General features: G+C 39.1%; 2 pseudogenes; both read left to right on the top strand.

Annotated features, from left to right (window-relative positions):
• The first annotated feature begins 7,404 nt into the window (after positions 1–7,404).
• Positions 7,405–9,561, top strand: LOC139002476 (Y-box-binding protein 3 pseudogene; annotated as a pseudogene).
• Positions 9,562–10,715: 1,154 nt separating this feature from the next.
• LOC139002477 (pyruvate kinase PKM pseudogene) overlaps positions 10,716–26,483 on the top strand; it is a 29,325-nt pseudogene continuing 13,557 nt past the window's right edge.

Here is a 26,483-nt window from a genome sequence, read left to right on the forward strand (position 1 = left end):
TATATTATTAGGTGATTGGTAATCAGGCACCATGAATGCCCACGCTGTGTGAATCGAGGGAACCCACACCTAGGAAGTGACTGAGGCACACTTACACTCACCTGTAAGGGCCATGCCACATTGTGATTACATATGCTGATATGGAAAGAAACAGGCAGCTGTGTCTGGGCCTAATTTATTTACAAAATACACATGGCAAAAAACGACTAAAATAAATGAATACAATTTTGCTTCACTTTTATAAATTGAACTCTAGTCTCCAAGGTTTTATGGTCGGTTTTCATTACATAGGGTATCGGGTTATTGAGTTCTTTTTACACTTAACTTGTGACAAGACTGATTTCTAAACCTGTCCTTACTTTAATATGAAATATAGGTCATATATTAACCTTTTCTTTTTTGCTCAATAAAACTCTAGCAATTTGAGTTTCAACAAATTATCTTCAAGTTTTGATTTTTGTGGAAAGCCATGCTTCTGGAATAGAATGATTTCTGCACTAAAGAGGTCACATTTCGTGAGTCTGAAATAGAAGTTGTATTACAAATAATCTTTCCTATGGCTTTCTGTTCGCCATTTTTTTCCATCCAGGTTTGTGACCCAAGATGGCAAGGCCCTTACAGTAAAAAATAAAATCTCCACGTTTGTCAGAAACGGTCATGGGTCGGTCAGGCCTGAGCATATGTTCCTAATTCTATTTTCATCAGCGTCTCTGAGATCAGCCATTACATCGTTTCTCCGCAGAACAATGCTTTGTTTCTGTTCAGTAGGTAGGATGCTTTGAGGGTTTCCTTTTTGCCGCTTCTTTTTTTTTTTTTTTTTTTTGGAAGTACAAAGTTACTCTAAAGTTTTTAGTGCCACAAAACCTAGAAACCTAGGCAAGACTAGTGCAGATTCATCAAGTCACAAATAAGCTTCTCAATCCCAGGGTATCCGTCGCAATTAAGAAAGTCCTTGGAGCATTAGTTGGGTGGAATGGGAAAAGGGTTTTTGTCATTAGAGGCAGTGTCGCCTGGTGGTCTGAGCGGAGAAGTGGGAGTCAGGAACTCAGCGATCTCGGAGGCTTGCGAGGCCCTGCTGCGCGGCTCCAGGCAGCTCTCAGCCTCAGGAGGACGGGCTCACCTACTTTGAATCTCCCATCTGAAGAGCTCCTTACCCAGGGCCAGGAGATACACAGCAGGAAGCCTGATTCCTTGTCTGCAAAATGAGAATATGAAAATTTGCCTAAATAACAGCTTAACCAATTAGAGGTTGTTAAGTGCTCTGCTGATAGAAAGCAGCAGGAGAAGAAAGGCAAAACTGAAAAATGGAAACGCAATGTTATCATAGCTGGGTTTTACTCAGCTCTGGATTTCTCTTCTGCTCGTGGACTTGAGTGACCACACAGTGCACAGAGCAGGTGTGGAGAGACTGGACCTCGCCTCATTACCCTCAATGAGAACACAGCAGATGACCCTGACTGTATATTGCAAATCTGAACGAAGCTTTGAATAAGTGGGGACAGGGGAGTCATAGTTTGCAGGGAAACACTTCATACAAATAACTGCCGGTTTTCATTGTTAACTCTTCTATTTAAAAATCTTTCAGAAAAGATATTCTAGTGTATTTGGAAATTCTTATATTCATCTGCTACAATGACCAGTTTGAGGTGTGTGTGTGTGTGTGTGTGTGTGTGAGAGAGAGAGAGAGAGAGAGAGAGAGAGAGAGAATAACATGAAAGAGAAATTAATAAGTAAATGCAGAAAAATTGGAATCTATAGAAAATATTTATTAAATACGTATAAATTGTTCATGATAGCTTACATTTCCAGGAGGGAAATTTATTCATTCAATTTTTTGAATGAAAGTCATTGCATATGGGAAGGGGAAAAGCCATCCTGTGTTTCTCATTGCACGTAGATTTAGGCTGACCCAAAGAAAATAGTAAGCTTAATTCATTTATGCAAATGAAAGAAAGTCATGTTTTCATTCCCCAAATGTAGAACACTTTACATCTCCTGCACCTGCAGAAAAGGTGCAGTAAGTCTTCTGGCACTTTGTTTACATGACAATATTGAAAATACATATTAAAATGAGGTAGTAATAGCAATAGTTACAGCTCTGCATAAAATATTGCTAAAATATCAAGTACAATAATGTCTTTATTTCTGGTTTTCAAATTCAAACTTAACAGTTGACACTTTTATTGATTTTTAAATATAAGGTCCTATCCAATTTTCCTCTCACTAAGACTGATGGGCCGTTTTAGTGAACTATAGAGGGTCATCATTTTGTTATATCTGAAATGTACATCCTGTTACAAGCAATATCTTAAAAAAAACAGAATGCAAAGCGAAGATGAATTTAATTATCAGAATAGCATAAGAATATAATGTCACTTACAAGACATTCTCATATCATGAAAAGATTTAAATAGATGCACTTGCTAATAATTTAAATATATATATGAATTTATCTCCTTTTAAAAACTGCTTGAAAAATTATTCCCACATGTATGTTTTAAAATAAGTTATTTTATTTGTTCATAATAAATGGTCAGTGTAACTTGCCATGAAATGTTTTGTCTTTCAAAAGGAGTAAGTCATGTAATTTTCTGCTCAGGCTTGACTCATCATTTATATATATATATATATATATATATATATATATATATATATTACTGTTAACTTATAAAGGGAAAATATCACATTTTTGTTATTATTAGTACATTATAATTTTAAAATAAATACAAAAGATTCCATAGGTTTTCAAGAAATGTAGTTATTTATTTTTTAAAACAATTTCAGTCATAAGGTCAAATATGAACTGTTGGTAAATAATTAATTTTAGTATAACTATGTCTGATTTCCTTAGAAAATCATGAAGAACTGTTTTGAGTCTATTTATTATATTTTGAGGTGTGATTTTTAGAAACATGTTTGAAATTCTACAGATCTTTTCTAAAATAACTGCTCTTATCCAATCTTTTAAAATATTAAATGTCTCTAAAATGCATTTTTACTCATAATTTGAGACAATCATTTATTAGTAATCCTCCTTTTTCACAGATTTCAGACTTTTTAATTTGTGTGTATAAGCAAAAGGATGATTAAATACATATTTTTGAAAATACCTAATAATCCTCAGCATCTTAGATTTCTTTTTACACTTCAAATAATTGTAACTTATGAAAATCACAGAAAATATTTGTTCTAGTATTGTATTCATATATCTACCAGAAATAACACATATACATATGCTATACTGGAGAAAAAAATTATTAAGAATCCAAACCATAGGAAATGTTTTAGAAGGTATATTAAGTATAAAAAAGACAGTTTAAAAAAAAACCCTATTTACTAACTAAAATATTAACTAAAACTTAGAGATAAATGTCTAAGATTTTTAGAGGTAGAACATTATAAAGGTAAAAAATTCAATCTCTTTTGCACAGTTAATAAAGATTAAATGTTTTACCTTGAATAAAAATATGTCTACTTTTGATTCTGTATATTTTTACCTTTTATAGGATTGGAATTTGGAAACTATGTCTTGAAGAGTGACCTTCTAAATGTGGAAAAATATCTTTGTGGTTCTCTTTATTTATGAATTTTGTTACCACAAAGTTGGAAAGTTTTTGAGGTTTTGCCTTATAAATATAATTTAAATCCATGCATCCAAAAGTCCGTGCTTGAGCTGAGCACTTTCAAAATGTGCCGAGATACTGCTGATCAGTGATTTTTATCTGGACTCCATTTGACAAGGCTGCCTAAAACTGATTTCTTAAAAAGTCAGAAAATTCACTTGTGAAAAAACAAAAAGCAAAAAGCAAGAGACAAAATCCTTAATATAATTTTTCTTATAATTACATACAGAAATATTATGAAAATATTTGGATCCTTTTCATAATTATTTCAATATTAATCTAAAAACTACCTACCAATGCATTGATTTCTTCTCTGTAAGAATCCATAGATATGAATATTAGCTTCTCTTTTTTAGCTTATGGAACAAATTCTTCCATAATTACCTCCCAAAATTATTTAATGATTATATGATAAAACAGTATAAAACCCAGTTGCTTAATGTCAGTCATTTTTACATACTTGTACTCAATAAATTATTTTTAATATCACATTTTCTAAAACACTGACATAAAATCATGTAAGTTTATTTTATGCAAAATCACATATAGAATGCTGAATGACACTTAAAAGACTGAAACAGTAACAGGAGCTTATTTTCTGAAGCAATCTTGACACTAATGCTAAATTGCAACAAGGAAACATCTAGCATTTTACCTTTATGAGAAAAGGCTTTTTACATATTTAACATAATTCCAAGGAAAATAAACTGGAATTATGTATAAAGATATGTATACTGTAACCAAAGGGCATTTATATTCCCCTGCAGAATACTTACTATGATTTTATTGCCATTTGTGTCATTTTCTAAAAGATATAAAATACAGTCAGTAAACAAACTAGACTTTAGATTCAAGGTGACAGCTGCTCCTTCAGAAACAATATTCAGATATTTAATCTTAAGAACTATGAATATTTTACAACCAAATAAGTATACTTTTGTAAGAAATGACAGGATTGTATTCTGTGACTTGTAATCTTTGCAGCTGTGATGACCAGCACAGCCACCACTACCAGCAGCCATCATCACTAAATCACTAATGTTGGCCATTACTCAACTGATTGAGGAAATTAACATTTGTTCTATACTTTTTCAAAATGCAAAACATTCTTTCTCTAAAATAATGTTGATTCAACTATTACTTACACAGAGTGTCATTTCTTTCTAGTTCTATTTTTGAAATTTATAGTTATGATCTAATTCTAACATACTCTTTACCGCTAGTTCAGATTGCTGTACTTTGGGCACAAGAATCTGATTTTCATGGGGAGAAAAGTACATTTCATTCCAGAGCCATGATGGGTTTAACTAGGCCTCCAAATATTGCCGTGCTGCCACAGTGAATTAGTGTTATGCATACACGCGTCCTTAACATTTGGCAAAGTAAAACAAAATTTATCCAAAATGTTGTATCTATTTTATTATTCCTCATCTTAGTCCTTCTCACCATGTTTATAATGTCCTCTCACTGGAGTTTTATAGATCTGTATTTCTGGCAGCTGGGTATGACCTATTTTACCAGCTAGATTGTAAATAAAGTCAGCTTCATTTTTCCAGTTAGATACTTGTGGAGATAGATATCTGCCTTTATTAGCAGAGAATTCACTATCTCTTACCTAAGGCTTGTTTTAGCCACACAATTTATAAGAAATCCAGAGACTTCTTGACTCCAAAGAGAGACAGGCCTGCTTCAAGCATAAGACAGAAGGAACTCAGCCTGCTGCTGCGGCCATGGCAGTGGGCCTCACTGTTGAATACCAACTCCACATGGTCTGAAGGAGCCTTGTCTGCCTCTTCAGTCTTGTGCCTTCTCACTGCCTATAAAAGGCACAGAGATGTATCCAGACTTGCACTCCATTCCTTCACAATCATAATATCTAACTCCCAGGGACAGAGGCCTGAGGGCTAGTCAAGTCCTCAGTGGCTTCAGCCTCAGCCACATAGTTTGCCAGAATTAGTTTTCCTCCAGAAAGGTTGTGAGAGCTTTTGCCAATTTTTGTGTTGATTTTATGAAAGGGTAGAATTTAGAGTTTCTTACTCTGCCATTTTCATTGATGTTCCATTTTATTTCTAAAAGCTAGATTCTGACAGTAAAATTACTAGGTCAAAGGATGTGAAAATTAAAAAAGGATAGATATGTATGTGTATATTTGCTATATACTTACATGATATAGGTATATATAAATATATATTATAAATATGGTAAGGAGGATAATCTCCAAATTGCCCTCCAAAAATATGAACAAATATATAGCCACAGTTGCAGTGAATGGAAAGATTACCCAACATTTGATAATCTCTTTGCCTACAGCCACACAGATTGGCCTCACTTTAACTTAGTAGGATAGTGCTATGTTTGAAATATGAGACCACCTGAATGTCATAGTTCATTGTCATTTTCTGTTCTTGAAAAATGCTACATCAGTGGTTCTCAACCTGTGGGTCGCGACCCCTTTGGGGGTCGAACGACCCTTTCACAGGGGTAGCCTAATACCATCGGAAAACACATATATAACTACATATTGTTTTTGTGATTAATCATTATGCTTTAATTATGTTCAATTTGTAACAATGAAAATACATCCTGCATATCAGATATTTACATTATGATTCATAACAGTAGCAAAATTACAGTTATGAAGTAGCAACGAAAATAATTTTATGGCTGGGGGTCATCACAACATGAGGAACTGTATCAAAGGGTTGCGGCATTAGGAAGGTTGAGAACCACTGTGCTACATGATTAGGTTTTTTTTTTTTTTTTTTTTTTTGGTGTTCATTAATGTGACACATTTTTATATACAAGTATGTCAAGGGATTTTAGTTTTTTTAACATTTATTTTTAGCAATATTCTTCCCAATAATCAAAGCAACCCATAAAATAAAATTATAATTATAATATTATTTGCTTATTTTCTAGCAGAAATGATTTGAAATGAATGACTCTACATAGATTGATAACAAAAGTATTCTAAGATCACTTTCTCATAACATTACAGTAATTAAAAGTGAACTGTCTTGTACAACAATTAACTCAGAAGTGACAACAAATAAGTTTCTTTAGCAACTGTAATTAAGGATAGTGATAGTGTATTTCCTCCTCCCCAAACTTATCAGAGCAAATTATTTTTGTTAATTTGATGTATATTCATACATGCATCCAAGTCATTTCATAGGAGTACATTTTTGATACTTTACAGTGGCAGCTGTGATGAAGACAAGGGACATAGTTAAAATTGTATGAGCGAATTAGAAGATTCAATGTGACTCAGAAGCTACACACTATTGGTGTGTGGCCCTGCTGTTGTTCAGCAAGATAGAGAAATGCTTCCAGGCAACAAGTCCAGCGAATATTACCAGTTCTGCTCCCACATCCCTTATCTACCCACACACTGTGGACTCTTTGAGGAACTCATTAATGAAGACATACTACGGTGTATAGAGATACCTCAGTAATTCATTTCCTAGAAGATAAAGTGATGATTGAAGTTGTTACTCTGAATCTAATTCTCAACAACAAAGGAAGACTAAATGACAGGACACTTAGGAGATAGTGACCTTGTTTTTTGAAATTACTAATTCTGTCAAAGGCTGAGTGCTACCCAATTTGATATTAAGAATGTGTATTTCAGTTCTGAGAACAATTGGCATAGTTCATGACATGAGGATCTATAGGGAAGGTATCTCAAGAGGCATGGACAAAGCTTGAGAATTGCGATTCTGACTTACATTTTAGATAGTCTTGATATGAAAGAAAAGAAGGCAATTAAATAAATGCTATTATGGCACAGAATATTTCCCAACAAAATGTAAGAGATCATATACAAGTAAGTCCAAAAATATATATAATAAAGAATAAATATAAGAGGTGGTTAAGAAAAATGACAGGGAAGCAAATGATAGAAAAAGACCACAACATTTTAGGTTCCAGTGGGGGAAGAGGACTCTAAGAAGGCCAGGCAAGAGAGATTCAACAAGACAGGAAAAATTAAGGTGTCCAAAGATACCTATTTTTCTCTGTGCTATTTAGTTGTATGTGTCAGACATATCATCTTTTCTATGTAATCACAAAATGTATCTATTAATTCACATTATAATAGATATTTCGATGAAATGGCTGAATTCAGTTAAAAGAAATTGATTCAAATATCTGTCTCTCTCCCTCCCTCCCTTCCCCCCTCCCTCCCTTTTCCCCTCCCTCCCTCCTTCCCATTCCCCCCTTCCCTCCCTCTTCTGTTTTCATTTATGTTGGCTTCTTGTGTATGTTTTTTCATAAGGTAGCATAGATCCAGGCTTTTATTATTCCTAGCATTTAGAAGAGCATTTTCTTTCCCTAGTATCCCAAGCTGTACTTTTTGCCCATTTGCCCACCCCTAGAGAGAGGCTTTCTGATTGGCTGGATATATGATTTGTAGCTCCAATGGGAGTTGGAAAAGTAGCTCTAGAAAGATAAAATGGCTTCTGTAACCAAAAGAAGAGCTTGTCTGATAAGCAGATAGCCTCTTTGCTATCCAGAGAAATGCATTCAGTTTGCCAATGTAGATGTAGACATGCCTCCCTGCCTTTCTCATCAGAAGAGCCTCCTGTTCAAGAGGCCAAGAGTTCTGCGGAAAACAATTCTTCAGCAGCCTGCTTGGGAATGTTAGATACCTTCAAGATGTAGAAGAGACATATGAAGTCAGTGAAATTGATGATTATTATAAACATCCCAGAAATAAACCCAAACTGTGTGTGACAAGGGAAACAGGATGTTGGCATGATTGCTAGTGGTGCTCAAAGATAATTAGTCTTGTATATACAGAGAGCTTCTCTAGGGACAATGAGTTCCTACTAAAAGGAATGTTGTCCTGTGTTTTCCCTCAACTGTTTTTTTTTCCTCCTATCCATTTCATCACACAAAAGTTATTAAAGGCAAAAAAGAAAATCCCAGTGTTGTATTTGAGTTTGGAATTTTTTTGATATATAGATTAGGGTAATTCATTTTCAAATGTGTCTTAAGTGCTAATAACCCTGTGTTCTATATATTAGTAAATATTATACAAATTTTTACTTCCTGTGTTCTATATACTAGTAAATATTATACACATTTTTACTTATATTTTGGTGTGTGTTAAAATTATTGTGAAAATAGAAATGAAACCAGGCTTCTGAGCAAGATGGCAGCATAGGTAAATGCGGTACTCACCTCCTCCACAACCACATCAAAATTATAAGTAATCCTGGCTGGTGAGTCTCAGTTAGTTGGAACGTCGACCAGTACACCAAAGGTTGGAGGGTTTGATTCCCTGTCAGGGCACATATGCAGGTTGCGGATTTGATACCATCAGGGTGTGTTTGGGAGGCAGCCGATAGATGTTTCTCACATTGATGTTTTCTCTCTCTCTCTTGGCTTCTCTCTAAAATTAACTTTACAAAATTAAAAAAAATTTATACACAATCAAGAAGAATAGCCCACGAAAATACCTGTGCAATGCGGGAGATGGAGAAACTGTAGAGTTTGATGTGGTGGAAGGAGAGAAGGGTGCCGAAGCAGCCAATGTGACTGGCCCAGATGGAGTTCCCGTCACAGACGCGGTCACTATGGCAGACTCCATGGACCTCCCCATAATGCTGGTGAGATTGGAGAGATCCAGGATGGAGTCCCAGAGGGAGCTCAACTTTAGGGACCGGTTCATCGAAATCTAACTTACCATCCAAGGTACTGTAGGGGACCTTCTGTCCCACGACTGTCCCAGCTGTGGGAGAGGCTGAAGATAAAGAGAATCAACAAGAGGCCAATGGTCCAAACCAGCCATCTGTTCGCCGCGGATACCAGCGCCCGTACAACTATCAGCATCATCCCCGTCCTCCTAATGCTCCTTCACAAGATGGCAAAGAGACCAAGAGACGTGCCATCTGAGAACCCTGCTCTGGCCACCGAGCAGAGCAGTGCTGAGTAGCACCAGGCTCCCCAGGCACCTTCACCATCACTGGGTGACCTAAAGAATGAATGACCATTCAAAAAAATGAAACAAAGAGCAGACACGACCTTACCAATACTAAAGAAACATCCAAGAATAAAGTGGAAGACTAATAACCAAGACATGTACATTGGAGTGTTTAGGATTATTCTTTACAAAACAAGTACAAAAATGAGAATGTCAGCCGATGTTTCCAGCAATTTTTCTGGAATGACTGCACAGAAGACAAGAGAGCAACCTCCCCAGTTTCGGCAACCACTAGGTTTATATTTTTTTTCTTGTTTTTTACTGTTTTGGTCATATGAATTGAAAGAAGAAATATTAATTCCACATGGGGAGAACCTCAACCAAAGAAATCTGAAATATATAGTAAATGCTTTTTTGTTCCCTTTTCTAGTTCATTTTGGATGTTGGTGCTAAACTTCCAAGTCTCATGATTTAAAAAGTAATTTTATGCTCTTTTTTTTATTTATAGATGAGGGGAGGATAATATTTTTGCTCTCTTATGCAACTCTAAAAACGTGCAGCATGAAGTTCCTCAAAAATAAAATTTTTACCCTTGAAAGGAAAAAAATACACTAAACTACAGAACAACCATCATTCTAAACCACCCGAAACCTAGTGAATGGAAGTCCTACAACTAAGGGTTTAAAGAAGGAGCTACATTGAGATTAGTAGGAGGGGAGGAGATGTGAAACGAACTGGCCCAATGCCATTGAGTGGCAGATAAACATTGGGAGACATTTCTCAGCTGCAGAGGTCCCCCCCTGAGGAATGAGGGGTCCAAGCCCCACATCATGGACCCAGCCCAGGGTTCCAGGGCCAGGAAGAGAAGTCCTCATAACTTCTGGCTATACAAACAAGCAGGGATTGTGTCTGAGAGAGACAGAGACTGCTGGAGTCACAGGTAGTTCCTTTTAAAGGGCCCATGCACAGACTAACTCAAACTCACCGCCTCTGAGTTCCAGTGCTGGGGCAGCAGTTTGAAAGGCACCAGAGGCAGACATGGTGGTCACAGCCAGTCCTTGCAGCTGTTTGGCCTGGTAATAAATCCCTCTCATTGATGTGTCAATGTCAATTAAGGTTTAACTACTGATCAGGAGAGTGTATGTAACCTACATGGGGGTGCCGACATGGAGTACCCAGTTTGGGTGAGTAAGGAGGCTGTGCCACTGAGCCCTAGAGAACACCTACTACATAAAGCCACTCTACAAAGCCTGGGAGATATAGCAACTCTAGATAATAAATAGAAACAAACACAGAAAGGCAGCCAAAATTATGAGACAAAGAAATATGTTCCAAATGAAAGAATAGGACAAAACTCCAGAAAAGAAACATAAACAAAATGGAGACAGCAATCTACTAGATGCAGACTTCAAAACACTGGCTGTAAGGATGCTCAGTGAACTTAGTGAGAACCTCAACAGCATTAAAAAGGACATGGAAACTATAAAAAAGAATCAGAAATGAAGACTATGGTAACTAAAATGAAAAAATAGTTTACAAGGACTCAACAATAGAGTAGATAAAGCTGAGAATCAAAACAGTGATTTGGTATATAAAGTATCAAAAAACACCCAATCAGTATAACAAAAAGAAAAAAAGAATCCCAAAAGATGAGGATGGTGTAAAGAGCTTTTGGAACAACTTCCAGTGTATCAATATTTGCATCATGGGGTGCCAGAAGGAGAAGAAAAAGAGCAGGAAATTAAAAACTTATTTGAAAAAAAATAATAACAGAAAACTTTCCTAACTTGGTAAAGGCAATGAACACACAAGTCCAGGAACTGTAGAGAATCCCAAACAAGATGAACTCAAAGAGGACCACACTTTGACACATCATAGTTAAAATGAGAACGTTAAAGACAAAGAGGGGATCTTAAAAGCAGCAAGAGAAAAGCAGTTACCTACAAAGGAGCTCCCATAAGAGCATTACCTGATTTCTCAACATAAACTTTGCAGGTCAGAAGGGATTAGCAAGAAATATTCAAAGTAATTAAAATCAAGGACCTACAATCAAGATTACTCTACCAGGAAAAACTATTATTTAGAATCAAATGATATATAAAGAGCTTCTCAGACAAAAAAAAAAAAAGCTAAATGAGTTCATCAGCACCAAACCAGGATTACATGAAATGTTGAAGGGTCTTCTTTAAGAAGAAAAAAAGAAGATAAAAAATATGAACAATAAAATGCTGATAAATATATATTTATAAACATTTCAATAAAAAAACAAAATAAATAAGCAGAACAGAAACAGACTCATAGATACAGAGGACATTTCAACAGTTGCCAGATGGGAGAGGATTTGGGGATGGGTAAAAAAGGTGAAGGGATTAAGAAGTACAAATTGGTTGTTATAGAACAGTCACGGGGAGGTAAAGTATAGCATACAGAATATAGTCAATAATATTCTAATAGCTATGTTTGGTTTCAGATGGGTATGAGATTTATTGGGATGATTACTTAGTAAGCTATATAATGTCTGATCACTAGGTTATACACCTGAAACCAATATAACATTGTATGTCAACTGGACTTGAAAAGTAAAAAATGATTTAAATATTTTTTAAGTCAAAAAAATGAAACTAGACCACCAACTTACATCATACTCAAAAATAATCTCAAAATGGATAAAGGACTTAAATGTAAGATGGTAAACCACAAAAATATTAGAGGAATCTACAGGCAGCAAAATCTCAGACATATGCCGAAGCAATATCTTCACCGACACAGCTCCTAGTGTCCCCCCCCTCCATGGAAACTAAAGAGAAAATAAACAAATGGGACTACATCAAAATAAAAAGCTTCTGCACAGCAAAGGAAACCATCAACAAAACAATAAGAAAGCCCACTGCGTGGGAGAACATATTTGCCAATGTTATCTCCAATAAGGGTTTAATCTCCAAATTTACAGGAAACTCATACAACTTAACAAAAGGAAGATAAACAATCCAATCAATAAATGGGCAACAGACCTAAATATATACTTTTCAAAAGAGGGCATACATAAGGCCAAGAGACATAAAAAAACATGCTGAAAGTCACTAATCATCCAAGAGATGCAAATCAAAATGGCAATGAGGTACCATTTCACACCTGTCAGAATGGCTATCATCAACAAATCAACAAATGACAAGTTCTGGCAAGTATTCGGAGAAAAAAGAAACCTCTTGCACTGCTGGTGGGAATACAGACTGGTGTAGCCACTATGGAGAACAGTATGGAGTTTCCTCAAAAAACTAAAAATGGAACTCCCATTTGACCCAGTGATCCCACTTCTAGGAATATATCCGAAGAAACTAGAAACACCAATCAGAAAGGATACATGCACCCCTATGTTCATAGCAGCACAATTTGCAATAGCTAAGATTTGGAAACAGCCTAAGTGCCCATCAGCACTTTTAATCCAGAGTGGATTAAAAAACTGTGGTATATACATTGACACAATGGAATACTATGCTGCTGTAAAAAGGAACTCCTATCATTTGCAACAGCATAGATGGACCTGAAGAGCATTATGCTAAGTGAAATAAGTCAATCAGAGAAAGATAAATATCACATAATCTCACTCATTTATGGAATATAATGAACAACATAAACTGATGAACAAAAACAGATCCAGAGACAGAGAAGCATCGATCAGACCATCAAACCTCAGAGGGAAGGTAGGGGAGGGTGGGGGTAAGGGGAGAGAGCAACCAAAGGACTTGTATGCATGCATATAAGCATAACCAGTGGACACAGACACTAGGGTGGTGAGGGCACGAGCAGGGGCAGAGGGCCAATGGGATGATAAAGACACATATGTAATACCTTAATAAAGAAAAAAAGAAAAATATATAAAAATAAAATAGGAAGCCTTAAACTCAAAAAAAAAAGAACGAAAGAAAAGAAGAGAAAAAGAAGAGAAGAGAAGAGAAGAGAAGAGAAGAGAAGAGAAGAGAAGAGAAGAGAAGAGAAGAGAAGAGAAGCCAAACCACAAAACCCAAATCGTAAGCTTCTGTTAAACTATAGAATTGGCTTAACAATATGGCATTTCAGGGGGTTTTCAATATGTAATTTTTTTCAATGAAAAAATAGGCAAAAAAAATACAGCTTTTATTCAGTCTACTTAAATATTTCTCTGAAGCATGGTAAGATAATATGCTATTTTTTCAAATGTTTGGTGTTATCAGTGTATTAAAGTTTATCCCTAATGAAGTGATCCTAGCTATTCAGGAGCATATACAGGAAATGAACAGTACACTGGAAGACTCCTTTGATGTTTAAACAAAAGACATGAAAAGAATCTATTAAAATTAAAAGGTGTTTTCCCCTCACTACTTTCTGTATGTATTAGAAACAATAGCTAGAAATCATTATTATCCTAAATATGTTTTCAGACAGCATAAAATCCTTCTAATTTTTGTTAACTTAGAAAGAGTTGCTTGGCTACTGTGGAATTTGAAGAGGAATAGGATGCCATTTTTCACATTATTTTTATAGTAGTACTCTTTTATTCAGGAGGAATAAGGAGACTGGTCAGAAGATCATATAAGCAAATCTAAATAAATCCCTTCTCCATTTACCTGGAAAATTTTCACTTTTTTTTCTTAGAAAAAACTTCAAGAAAAAGAATATGAAAAAGTTATATAACAATGACATGAAGTTACTTAAATGAGTTGTTAAGCAAAGCAGATATTTTACATTCTAAGAAAACAACACCTAACCCCAAATTGACTGGCTCAGACTTGGACTCCTTGCATACACCTCAACTTTTTCTAACGGGATCAAAGTAGCTCACCTGCCTTTACAGTTCTTATATTATCCATTTTTCTATTTATTCCCTTGCTTTCCCCTCTTCCAGCTGAATGTTTAGAGTGGGATTTATGACCACAAATGGACAATGGACCTCAGAGGGTTGATGGGTCATAATAAATCCTTAATCATTATGAATCCTTTGTCCTCATTACAGAGCAAAACGAACAGTGGATATCTAGGGCCCTGATCTTCTTCTGTGCAGCCACTTCTCTCAAACAGAAAGCAATGCTTATTGGAGGGGTCATATTTATACCTATAATTAGGAAACAAGGGGATACATTTGATCCTGGTGGTTTTTCAATCCCCAGATTTAATCATTGTCTAAGTATTATGATATCTTCAGGATAACATAAGACACATTAAGTATTTCACTAGGTGTTCCCTCTATTGGCATAATTTAGTATATGTATACCTGTCTATATTTTTCATCCTCTGTGGCTATTACTGAAGGCAGATCAACATACATTAATATCCCTGTCAACAAATCTCAACTTTACAGAAACTCATAAATATTCTGGACATGTTTTAGGAGTGTTAATTATTGTGCCTACACCACCTCATTCAACCAGACTCTTCCTTCAAGACTACACTTGAGTGTCACTGTCACTGACTTCTTTCCGTTCACACCTCCAGTTTTGCAAATATTATTACTCATAACTCTGATCCTTAGGTACTTACCTCCACTTTCACTTAATAGATGTGTATTTTAGTCCATGGTTTTACCTTCCCCATTAGACCATGAGTTACCTGTGCAGGGATTTTTTTTTTTTTTGTACTTACCTCACTGAAATTTAAGATCTCTGATGGCAGGAATTTTTGTCTATATTCTTTACTGCTCCCCTCCCTCATCCTTTAACACTATACTTTGAACTAGTAAATGCTCAATAAATTTTTGTTGAATTAAACAATAAACTTATAGGCCACATTTATTTAACTTTATATTTACTGTGCTATAAGACAATGAATTGAATGAACAATATAGAGATCAGCAATCAATTGATACTTTTCTTTTTTGTGTGTTTTTCCTTTAGGAATTAGTGGCTCCAGTTGAAGGATGGGTGTAATTAAGAAAAGCAATATTTCTGGCCCCTGAAAGATGCCCATGACTACAATATATTTCCTAATTCAAGGAATCTCCCACTACATTGTTGCACAGCATGAGTTGTTCAGAATTTTAAAATGCAAGTCTATAGAATTTTTTTTGCTCTTGTTGTTTTATATTTATTTTCCTTGCTATTGAACCAACCTTACTGAGCATTAAGTATCAAATAATAGATTCAACATATGAGTTAGACCCACACTTTCAAAACATATATATATTGTGTGTGTGTGTGTGTGTGTGTGTGTGTGTGTGTGTGTGGTGCGTAGAGATTTCCTAACACGCTTTTACAAGAACTAACTTTTCTTATTGAAAAGGAATACTCAAATGTCCGTGGGCTCAGTGCTGTAATTCACACCAATGTTGAAATAAGATCTTGGCATTGTCTTACCTTTGAAGTAAACACCCCATTTGCATTGGTATTGAAATAACTTATTTAATTTAGATTTTTAGATGTACATGTACGTTTAGTTTCTTAATAGAAAAATAAAGAAAAAAATGAACTTTGTATTCTTTTTTTTAATAACCCATTATTTAAAAATTTGATTACATTTGCAGATAATTGGTTTTGCATCTATATTTTTATATTGCTTATTATTGGGTGACATTGGTTAATAAAATTACCTGTATGTAGGTTCCAGGTATATAATTCTATAATATATCATCTGCATATTGTATTGTGTGTTCACCAGCCCAAGTCACCTTCCTTCACCATTTATCCCCCATTTACTTTCTTCTACCTCCCCCAACCCTCTTTCCCTCTGCTAATCGCCATACTGTTGCCTGAGATTTGGAAGCAGCCCAAGTGCCCATCAGTAGATGAGTGGATAAAAAAGTTGTAGTACATTTACACAATGAAATACTACTCATCCAAAGAAAGGAAATCTTATCTTTTGCAGTGGCATGGATGGACCTGGAGAGTATTATGCTAAGTGAAATAAACCAGTCAGACAAAGAAAAATACTTTATGATCCCACTTACCTGTGGAATCTCATGAACAAAATAAACTGATAAACAAAATAGAAACATACTCACAGATACAGCGAACAGACTGACAGCTGTCAAAGGGAAGTGGGGTTGGGGGGCTGGGTGCAAAAGGTAAAGTGATTAAGCAAAGAAAAAAAAAGGGACTTTTATTATGATCAATTCCTCTCATTTTCTGTGGCCCTTCATGAACTGGAAAATTAATTCCATAGGTAAGGAGAGATTGGGAAGCTATTATAAATAGATGACCTACAAAACAGAGCTCTAACATAAGAGTTAACAGTATATCCCCTTTGCAGTATACACATATTTATATAAAGTGTTATTTCAAAATTCAAGACAGGTTTCTTGGAGTATATCCTATCTAATAAAAGAGTAATATGCAAATTGACCATCACTCCAACACACAGGATGGCCACCCCCATGTGGACACAAGATGGCTGCCATAAGATGGCTGGTGGGTAAGGGCAGTTGTGGGTGATCAGGCCAGCAGGGAAAGGCAGTTAGGGGTGACTGGGCCTGCAGGGTAGAGCATTTGGGAGGGACCAGGCCTGAAAAGGAGAACAGTTGGGAGGGACCAGGCTGGCAGGGAAGGGCAGTTAGGGGTGACCAGGCTGGCATGGGAGGGCAGTTAGGGGCAATCGGGAAGGCAGGAGAGCAGTTAGACATTGATCAGGCTGGCAGGGGAGTGGTTAGGGGGTGATTAGGCTGGCAGGTAGAAGCAGTTAGGGGCAATCAGACAGGCAGGCAGGAGAGCGGTTGGGAGCCAGCAGTCTGGATTGTGAGAGGGATGTCCAACTGTCAGTTTAGGCCTGATCCCACGGGGGGTCCCAGATTGGAGAGTGTGCAGGCTGGGCTGAGGGACACACACACCCTGTGCATGAATTTCATGCATTGGGCCTCTAGTGTGTGTGTGTGTGTGTGTGTGTGTGTGTGTGTATGCAAGTCTATAGAATATATATATATATATATATATATATATATATACATATATATATATCTTTGAATATATATATATCTTTGAATTCAGTCATTAGTTTTTCCTCCATATATTGAGTGTAATTTATTTTATTTTTATTTTTTCTATTGATTTTTTACAGAGAGGAAGGAAGAGGGATAGAGAGTTAGAAACATCGATGAGAGAGAAACATCGATTAGCTGCCTCCTGCACACTCCCCACTGGGGATGTGCCCGCAACCAAGGTACATGCCCTTGACTGGAATTGAACCTGGGACCCTTGAGTCTGCAGGCCAATGCCCTATCCACTGAGCCAAACCGGTTAGGGCTGAGTGTAATTTATAGTGCTACTAATTGTTTTTTAAGAATGTAACTAGTAAAACAAGCTTTGCTTTATATAACAGCTAGCAATTTACTTCTGCCATTTATATTTATATTTTATCATACAGAAATAATACACAATTCAAAATGATTATAATTGAAAACTATATCCTAAAAGAACCTTTTTAGTAGATCATTCTTATTAGTATGTACTGTGTTCTTATTGCCTAAATATATTATCCATTTAAAATTAAATTTTGTAAAGGAATTAAAATTTTAAATGTTTGCCATAAATTTAAAAGTGAGATCTGTTAATGTTCTTTGTATTAAATTTGGTGACAATACATAGATCATACTCAGTGTCAGTTGAGCAAGTGGATGAAAAATGAGTGATTTTCATCCTTTAGTTAAGTATGATGCTAAGTAGTATGCACTAGCATTAAAAGCAAATTACTTATCACTTCAACAACCACAGCATGAGAGCACTCTATTGAAAGCTGTATGTTCAGTCTTTCTTGGTCCTCAGTTTTATTAAATAAATCAACTGATAATGGTTGGATAAGCAGAGGAAAAATTCTTGATGGCATTATGGCATTTCCATTTTAAAAGTGCTTATTCAAGATGTCTCCAAATTGGTTTATTCTAATCACTAAGTGTTCACACATGTGCACATGCACACACACACACACACACACACACACATATTTAACAAATAAAAAAAGTAAAAAGAGAAAGTCTTCAATTAATGTACAAGCCAAAGCAATGTATAGCAGGCATTTCCCAAGTTGTTCATGAACTGTTAGCTGGAAAAACTCATCACAATTATTACTTGAGAATATATATATTCTCACAGGGATTGAGCCTAAACCGGCAGTCAGACATCCCTGAGGGGTCCCGGATTGAAGAGGTTGCAGGACGGGCTGAGGGACACCACCACATGCACCAATTTCATGCACCGGACCTCTAGTATAATAATAAAAGCATAATATGCTAATAATACTGGACGTTCTTCTGGACGACCTTCCAGACAAAGCTGGGGCTGTGAGGGAAGCCTGAGTCCTGGGTGCCTGCTGGCAGCCAGAGGGAAGCCTGGGTCCTGGGTGCTAGGGGGAAGCCAGTGCCAGCAGCTGAGGGAAGGAAGGCCTACTCTTGTACAAATTTTGTGCATCGGGCCTCTAGTCTGAAATAAAATTTCAAAATTAATTTGTATTTCTTCGATTGCTAATGACTCAAAAGTATTTCACATGTTTAATGCTTATTTTCATTTTTCTATGAATTTTTTGCTTATGACATTTGCTATTTCTCTATTGGGGTGATTTTTTGTTTGTTTGTTTTTAGGTCATCAGAGATCATTATAGATTACAGCTATATTGTTTTTGTTTTGGCCATCATTTTTTGGTTCCAAACACCTGCCTGCCTGATTGCCCCTAACTGCCTCTGCCTGCCAAATCACTCCTAACCACTCTGCCTGCCTGCCTGATTGCCCCTAACCACTTTCTGGGAGTGGCCAGCTGGGGTGAGGGGTCGTGGTAGTTCTGGTCTCTGGTCGTTCTGGTCTTTCTGCTGTTTTGGTCACTGGGCTTTTATTATATATGCTAATTTTATTTCAGTAATATTGTACAAATTTCCATGCCATCCACATATGGTAATTGAAATAACCTCTTTCTACAGACTACTGTTAATAATAAGTATTAATAGTAAAAATAACTTCTTACTAAAAATGTAAAATCATGTTATTATAAGTATTATTTGTTTGTATGATTAATGAAAATGAATGGTTTTACTATTGAAACTCACAACTTCTTATTTATCTTTAATAGCTCTTTATATATTAAGTGCAGTGAAAATCTATATAATAAAGAGCCAGGGTCATTACTACCGAAGGCGCGACCAGACCGGAAGTCAGTGCTGAGTTGCCGTGGCTACCCAGCACTGACTGGTGCCCCTGTGGAGTGCCATGACCCAGCACTGACTGCCTAGGGGGCTGCAGATCAGGCCCAGAGAGAGGCCTGCAGAGAGAGAGGCAGGGTCTGATCTGTAGCCTCTGTGGCAGCGGTTAATCAGAGCTTGCCTCTCTTTCTCTCCCTGCCTGGCCAACAGCCACGCCTCCATTTCTCTGCAGGCCTCCACTGGGGCTGCTGATAAGCCCCGCCTTTCTGACCAGGCCCCGTTGATAGGCCCAGAGACTCTGACTAGCATAGAAACTGACCAATCATAACCAAATCTGGGTGAATGTAAGGAGCCAATGGCTGCCTAGGAGGCAGAGCTTTTGACGCTGACTGGAATAGAAACTGACCAATCAGAACTAAATTGGCTGGCAGAGGAGGGCAGTTGGGAGCAAGAACAGATGGGCAGGGGAGGGAAGTTAGAGGTGACCAGGCAGGCAGAGGCAGTTGGGAGTGAGATCAGGCCAGCAGGGGAGAGCAGTTGGGAGCTCGATCAGGCTGGCAGGGAAGGGCAGTTAAAGGCGGTCAGGCAGGCAGGCAGAGAGGTGAGGGGCGATCAGTCAGGCAGGCAGAGGCAGTTAGGGGCGATCAGGCAGGCAGGCAGAGGGGCTAGGGGCAATCAGGCAGGCGAGTGGTTAGGAGCCAACGGTCCCAGATTGTGAGAGGGGTCCCCAATTGGAATGGGAGCAGGCTGGGCTGAGGAAACGCCCTTCTCCATCCTCAAATTTCATGCACTGGGCCTCTAGTATGTATATATTTCTTGTCACTAAAAATACCAAGGTTGCAAGTTGTTCAGTTTGCTTTAATATATATTTTGCAAAAGAACTTTACATTTTTATGTGATTTAATCTGTAATGTTATTTCTTTGTTTTCTTAAAATTTATATTTAATATTATAGAATTTCTCTTATATTTTTAAATGCCACTTTTATTGTAAAACTAGTAGCCCGGTGCTTGAAATTCGTGCACTGGGGTAGGGGGGGAAGGGGCTCCTCAGTCTGGCCTTCACCCTCTCCAATCTGAGACACCTCAGGGAATGTCCAACTATCTGTTTGTGCCCACAATTTTAGCAGATAACAGCTCCCTTGTTGTTTCTTTCTTATGCTTAAAACCATTGGAATTAGTAGGTATTCAAAGTGTGTATACATTTTGGGGAGACACCCTGTATATCTCTAGTCAGTGGTGAAAGAAACCAACAGCAGATTTGGAACCCCCAGACAGGGAACCTTGCTCACTCCCCACATGTCTCCCCACTTCACTTTCCACCTTCATGGGCAGCAGGAGAATCAATGTTTTCTCTCATTAATTAGGAAAAGCATATCCTGTCACCCGTTGCCCGGCAGGAGTGCGCTAGGCCCCAAGCAAGCCAGGCTCAGTCAGGGCAGCCTTCACTCATGGGTGCTGGCACCCAAAGTGCACATTCCTCCTCTACAGTCGCCTCGACTATCCCACTGTTTCACTGAGAGGACGGAATTCCTCTCTGCCTCTGGGCTCTTGATCTTGAACGCTGACTGAAGGCACCTCAGCAAGGGCCGCCCGCGCCCACCAGGTGTATCTACCTGCACCTGCTCCTGCCTCAGCACCTGCATTAACTCCCCAGAGGTGATCTCGTAGCTGCACTGGCCTCCATGGGAACAGGGCATCACCACTCCGCCCTCTCACTGTCTTCTCACAGACGCCCACCCTCAGCACCCAGAACACCCAGACACTCTCCAAAGGACGTGAGCGCATCAAAGGGGATGTGTGCACATCCTGTGGGGGTGTTAGGCATGCCGGGTTGATGGAAGTGTGGTGGAGAGGCGGGGGGAACTTGTGCACGCCTTGGTTTGCAACTGTTGCAGGCATGGGAGGGTGACAGTGTGCTGGGGGATGTTCGCACACCAGGGGGGGGGATGTGCACACTGGAGGCCTCTGGCTTTGCAGATCCGAAAACCCCCGTGGTGCAGCCAGGAGGAGGTCAGTCTGGCCCGCCACGGTGGCTGTCCCTGTGATCCTGCACCTTCTGGGCCAGGAGGCAGATCTCGCGCAGCCACACCTGGGCGCTGATAGCCTGCAGGCTCTACTTCAGCTCAGCCTGCAGGCTCCACTTGGTGCGCTCATAGCTGTCACCACCGCCATGTGGGAGTACAGGCCTCCCTCCACCAGCCTGCCTCCCCTGTCCAGAGGCTCTCTGCGCTGCTCACCTGCACAGAGTGACTGGGGAAGGGTAGAAGCCAGGCGTCCTGCCCTGCCCAACCCCGGCTGATCAGCCCCTGTGCAAGCTGCCTCCCCGCCGGGAAGGGTCACAGATCTGGGTCCCAGGACCGTGGACAGACTCAAGCACTGCCCCCCACCAGGCAGGGTCACAGATCCGAGTCCTGGGACAGCGGACAGCCTCAAGCACTGCCCCCCGCCTGGCAGTGTCATGGATCTGGGTCCCAGGACCGTGGACAACCTCCCGCGGTGCCCCCGCCCGCCAGGTCACAGATCCGGATCCCAGACCACTAACAGCCTCAAGCGCTGCTGCCCTGCCCAGCAGGGTCACAGATCCGGGTCCTGGACTGCGGACAGCCTTGCCCACTGCCGCCCGCCTTCAGTGTGCAAATTAGCTGCCATCTTGTTGCTTCAGGGTGAGGGTCCCCACTGGGGTGCCTGGCCAGCTTGGATGAGGGGATGATGGCTGTTTGCAGCTGGTCACACCTCCTTCAGGGTGGAGGTCCCCACTGGGGTGCCTGGCCAATCTGGGTGAGGTGCTAAGGGCCGTTTTCAGGCTGGCGGGAGACTGAAGCTCCCAACCTCTCCTTTTTTTCTTTTTTTTTATTCTGGGTTTTATTTACCTTCTACGGCTGTCACTGAAGCTGAGAGCCAGCTTTAGCTCTGAGGCTCGGCTCCAGCTTGAGGCCTCGGCTGCAGAAAGCAGGAATCTAGGGTTTTTTTGGGTTCTATAATTGCAACATTGTTTCGGTCCTGCTCGCTCCAGCTCTGCCGGCTGAAAGCAGGTTTCTGGGGATTGTTTAGATTCTATAATTGCAACATAGTTGCTTAGAGTGCAAGCTCAGAGGCCGGCAGCGGCAGGCGGGGAACCTTGGTTTCCTCCATCACTGGAGCAAGCAAGCCTCCTGTTCGCTTCAGCTGCCTGGCTGCTGGCCGCCATCTTGGTTGGCAGTTAATTTGCATATTCTGCTGATTAGCCAATGAGAAGCATTTGGGGGTATGGTCAATTTGCATGTTTCTCTTTTATTAGATAGGATAAGCACTTATAGGTTATGTATTTTTCCTATAATGTGATTTATTTTTTATTCTCATGCCAACACCAGGCTCCATTAATTAATGTAGCTCATAAATGAATCAAAGACAATCTATGATTAAATTGCATACTACTAAGAAAGATTTGCTGTCCAAAGGGGAGAATGTGAATAAAACACAACATTAAGAAAAATATTGGACCTAGATAATAGATATATGAGAGTTCATTTGTACTCCTTTTTCTAATTTTGAGTATATATAAAAATGTTCATAATAATACATTAAGATGACTGATGATGCACAATAGGAAGAGGTGATACCAGGTAGTCTCTATATCAGGTGTGAATATAGCTCTACTCAGTTGAGAAATATAGAACCACAAAAGTAAAGGTATTGAGTTCTGCACCAGGTATACGATGGTTGTACAGAGATGAGGCCACAGTAGATACTCCTGTTCAAAAAGAGACATGGCAATCCCTGAGCCATACTGAAACCCCAGAGACAGTTAGAAAGGTCTTTTTTCTTTGTTTTTAAGGAATAATTTTTGATTAGTCTTCAATTCTGCTTCATGGTATAAGCTCCCCCAGTTTACTCTTCTCTATGACTCTTGGCTCCACCTTCTGGGAGCTCCTTCCTCTGAGATTATCCTCTGTAGCCACATCTGAAGTGAGCTTCAGAGGGTACGTCCTCTGGAGTCTGAGCAGCTTTGTCAAACTGCTTCCTGATCCTTGGGGCCTCAGGTTATTTTAAGTCTCAAACAATCACGGTGTCTTTTATTTTAGGTTAGTGGCTCTTTTTGACAGCACAACTGTCTCAAAAACTTTTTGAGTCTTTAGTTTATTTAATTCCAGTCAGTTCCATGTTCCAATGGAACTAAAGTTCTTTTTGAGACATGACTAATTGCAGGTGCCCTGAGCTTATTAAGCACTGTGGGAAAGCTACATGGTTTTCCTGAATCATTTTCTGCTAAATTAACTGAGTACTATCATAATCCACACAGAGGTAGTAACGATGGGAGTGAAGGGCTTACCATTGATTTGATCCTTGCCATAGGGCTTTCTTTGCTTTAAGACCCTCTCAAGTTTATTTTATACTGGTGGGTGGGGAAAAGCAGTTGCCTATTCCAGTCTTACAAATATCCACATTTTTTCACTCCCTTTTCATTTCTGTTTTCTAACCAGCAAATTCTTTTTAAGCTCATCTCTTTGTAGTAAGTACTACAAATGCAGCCAGTAGTATCTAACACATGCTACCAATATTCTGTTTTCCCCATATTTTAAGATCCTAGGATATATAAGCTCATTAGGTATTTTTCAAGTGATTGCTGGCAACAATTACTAGTTTAAAAAGAAAAGGTTATTTCATGCACTTGCTATTATATATACACTAGAGGGCCGGTGCACAAAATTCATACATCGGGGGAGGGGTCCCTCAACTCAGCCTGCACCCTCTCGAAATTCGGGCCCGCTGGCTCCTAACTGCTCACCTACCTGCCTGATTGCCCCTAACCACTTGCCTACCTGCCTGATCGCCCCTAACTGCCTCTGCCTCAGCCCTTGCATCCAGGACCCAGGCTTCCCTCCTCCAGCCAGCCGCAGGCAACTAGGATCCAGGCTTCCCTCCTTATGGCCAGCTGCAGGCATCCAAAACCCAGGCTTTCCTCCCTCTGGCCAACCGCAGGCACCCAGGATCTCAAGTGGCACCACCTGGGCTGGCCGCAGGCACCCAGGACCCCGAGCGGTGCCGCCTGGGCCCCAGCTTTGTCAGGAAGGATGTCAGAAGGTCGTCTGGAAGACATCTGATCTATCTGGTGTAATTAGCATATTACCCTTTTATTAGTATAGATCATAGGTCCTTGGGGGACTGCATAGCATTGTCATCATTCTCACTCTGTGTCCAGATTGATCAAGTTCATAGCAATGAGGAGAAAAGGAATAGAAGGCAGAATGATGGGCTTTTAAAGCTTCCAGAAGGACATTAAACGTGTCTCTTCCATTTTTATGGTCAAAGTAAGTTATATGGTCACAGGTGGGAGTGCATAACTCTCCATTAGTTCAGCATAAAGGTGACCTCAAGTCACACTTAATCCCCCAGTCATTACCTCTTCTGATCTCATTTACACATGCTCTTGCCTTTATTTACTATGCCCTATCATCCTGAATTTTTCCTATTTCCCAAACATAGCTGTTCTTTCAGCCTAAATGATCATTCCACACTTTCTGTTCAATCTGGTATCCACACTGTTAAATTTCCTCAGTGGTCCACGTGGTTAACTCTTTTGCCTCTTGTCTTTGCTCAAATGGCACCTTCTCACTGAAACTAACACTGATTCCTCTAGTTGAAAACTGAATCTCACAACCACACATTAGAGACTTCTCTAAATCTGATGAACTTTTTTTGTAGTCTCACAGCCCCTAAGTCTTATGTTATTTCTTATGAAGGTAAATTTAACCCTTTTTATTTATCCCAGCATTAGGCACAGCAGCTGAGGCAGCAGCCCATGAAGAGACTTTTGAAAGCATTTGCTCACCAAATATTCTCCCTAGAAAAATATCTGTACAGGTGAAGTAGAAGGAAGAAACAAACAAAAATAAAAACAAACAAATCATAAAACCCCAAATTAACTGAATCAAGAAGCAAGATTTTAATACATAATTCTGAAACAAATTCCTAGATACCGTGAATTAGGAGGACATGGGTATTTCCTGGAAATCTGTATTTTAAAAATGCATTGAATGTAATTATGAAAAACTTGCAGATATTGACTAATATACACTGAGTGGCCAGATTATTATGACCACCTGACATTTGTAGGCAAATTAGCCATACACTGCATTGTATGGGATATGGAAAATGAAGGCCTGTTCGAACACCTTTGCTGTCTGCAGTTACCAAGATAAAACGTCTCCAATTCACACAGGAACACAAGGATTGGACAGTCAAGCATTGGAAAAAAGTCATGTGGTCCGATAAATCATGTTTCCAGTTGCATCATGCAGATGGCAGAGTGAGAATTTGACGGAAACAGCATGAAAGCATGCACTCCACATGCATGTGTACAACCCTTCAAGCTGGTGGGGACAGTGTTATGGTTTGGGGCATGTTTTCTTGGCATGATTTGGGCCCTTTAATTCATGTGGAATAAAGTCTGAATAGCGCAACATACCTAAGTATCCTTGCTGATCAGGTTCATCCTATCATGTTGATGGCATATCAATGGAGATGGCTTCTTCCAAAAAGACAATGTACCATGCCACGGTGCTCGTATTGTGCAGGAGTGGTTTCAAGAACATGAGGGAGACTTTACCTTGCTTAGGTGACCCCCACAATCACCAGATCTCAATCCAATTGAGCATTTGTGGGACGAAGTTAAAAGAGCCATTAGGCAGCTGGTTCCACAACCATCAATCTCACAGAACTGGACAGTGCTATTCATCAGGCATGGTGTCAGATTCCTCGCATCACCTTTCAACATCTCGTGGAGTCAATGCCAGGAAGAATTGCTGCAGTATTGAAGGCAAAAGGTGGCCCAACGAAGTACTGAAGTACTGACGGGGTGGTCATAAT

Source organism: Myotis yumanensis, unplaced genomic scaffold (assembly GCF_028538775.1).
Source record: "Myotis yumanensis isolate MYYU_CA2020_CCGP unplaced genomic scaffold, mMyoYum1.0.hap1 SCAF_2, whole genome shotgun sequence".
NCBI lineage: Eukaryota > Metazoa > Chordata > Mammalia > Chiroptera > Vespertilionidae > Myotis > Myotis yumanensis.